The sequence below is a fragment of the Neophocaena asiaeorientalis genome, unplaced genomic scaffold (assembly GCF_003031525.2).
Source record: "Neophocaena asiaeorientalis asiaeorientalis breed wild unplaced genomic scaffold, Neophocaena_asiaeorientalis_V1.1 scaffold740, whole genome shotgun sequence".
NCBI lineage: Eukaryota > Metazoa > Chordata > Mammalia > Artiodactyla > Phocoenidae > Neophocaena > Neophocaena asiaeorientalis.
The window spans coordinates 379,675-381,807 of record NW_020172184.1 but is presented as its reverse complement, the minus strand read 5'-3'; positions in this window follow the sequence as shown (position 1 = coordinate 381,807).

Here is a 2,133-nt window from a genome sequence, read left to right as displayed (position 1 = left end):
TCAAAGACTAGAACTACCATATGATCCAGCAATTCCACTTTTGCATATTTATCCAAAGAAAATGAAAACACTAATAAAATAAGATATATGCATCCCTTTGTTCACAGCAACATTATTTACAATAGCCAAGATATGGAAGCAACCTAAATGTTCACTGACACATGAATGGATAAATAAGATGTAGTACATATATACAATAGAATATTACTCAGCCATAAAAAAGAATGAAATTTTCCCATGTGAGACAACATGGATGGACCTGGAGGGTATTCTGCTTAGCGAAATGTCAGGTAGAGAAAGACAAATACTATATGTTTTCACTTATATGTGGAATCTAAAAAAGAAAACAAACAAATATAATAAACCAAAAACAGACTCACAGATACAAAGAACAAACTAATGGTTACCAGAGGGGAGTGGAGTAGGGGAAAGGTAAAATAGTTGAAGGGAATTTAAAAGTACAAACTACCAGTTATAAAATAAGCTAGAGGGATGCAATGTAGAGCACAGGGAATACATTCAATATTTTATAATAACTTTCTATGGTGTGTAATGTATAAAAATATCTAATCACTGTGTTGTACACCTGAAACTAATATATTATTGGAATTCAACCATATTTTAATAATTTTTTTTTTAAAAAAAGAGAGTCAGAGGCTGCATGCTGGGCATACATTGGTATATCAGAGAGGGATAGAGAGCTTCCATTGGGGGAGTGCCTGATAGTCTGAGCAAGGATAGAGACGTGTAAAAGTGGAGGGGCTATACTGGAGGCAATAGCAGAGAATGGAACATTGCTAATATTAGCTCCCATTTACCCATGTACAAGCCACTGAACTAGATGTTTCCCAGATAATTAGAGGATTTATAGCTAACGTTTATAATTCTCACTTAAATTATTTATGGAAAATGGTATGAACTCCATTTTATAGACAAAGGCTTGAGCATATGAAAAGGCATGGATTATAACCCAGGCCTAACTGGTTCTAAAGTCATGCTTCTTGCTTCCTGAACAAATGGCTTCCATGAAAAGCAATATGGAAGGCTTGGATCTTTCCCTACCCTTCAAATGATCTCTTCTGAGACTTCTTCCTATTATTTAGATCTTCTTTTAGGTTGAGTACATGTTTCAATGGCCAAATGTCCAGACCATACAGGATCTCTTGGCCTATGAAGAGTATATCTTCTTCTCAGCTATTAATTTCCATAGGAGTCAACCCAGTGGTAACGCCAGAACTTCTATACGGTGAGGAAATGTAGGTATGGTGATCTGCTTGGAGATCTACCCAGGGAATCTCTCTCGAAGATGCATCTCCATATCAAGCTTTTAAGCACATGCTTCTTGCTTTGATTTACATGAAAGGTTCTACTTTCTAATTAGTGGCCTACTTTTTACATTTTATTTTTATTGAAGTAAAACTTATGTATAGAGAAATCCACATGTCTTAAGGGTACAAATGTAATGAGTTTTGACAAAAGTATACACTCCTGTAACAAAACCCAAGTCAGGATATGGAATATTTCTATCCTCCCAGAAGAAAGTTCCCTTGTTACCTCTTGCCAGTCGATCCCTCACGGCAACCCCTAGCCCAGGTAACCACTGTTCTGATTGTTTTGTCCATTCCTGAGATTCACTGAAATGGAATTACAAGCATATACTCTTTTGTCTCTGGTTTCTTTCATTCAACCTTGTGTATATAACATTGATCTATTAATTGATGAGTACATTCTTTCCCCATCATATTTTTTTGGCCAGCATTAACAAAATGAAGTAAATCCTGTCATTTGTGACAACATGGATCAATCTGTAGGACATTATGCTGGGTGAGATGAATGAAACACAAAGGAACAAATACTAAATTACACCTATATGAGGAATATAAGATAGTCAAACTCATAGAAGCAGAGCACAGAATGGTGGTGAAAAAGCACTGGGGGAGGGGGAAAGGAGAAGGCCTTGGTCAAAGGGTACAAAGTTTCAGTTATATAGGGTGATTAAGTCCTAGAGATCTATTGTACATCATATGGCATATAGTTAACAACACTGAATTTTACACTTAAAAATCTACTAAAAGAGTAGATTTTATGCTGTGCTTTTATCTAAACAAACAAAAAGTGGGAAGAAACTTCATA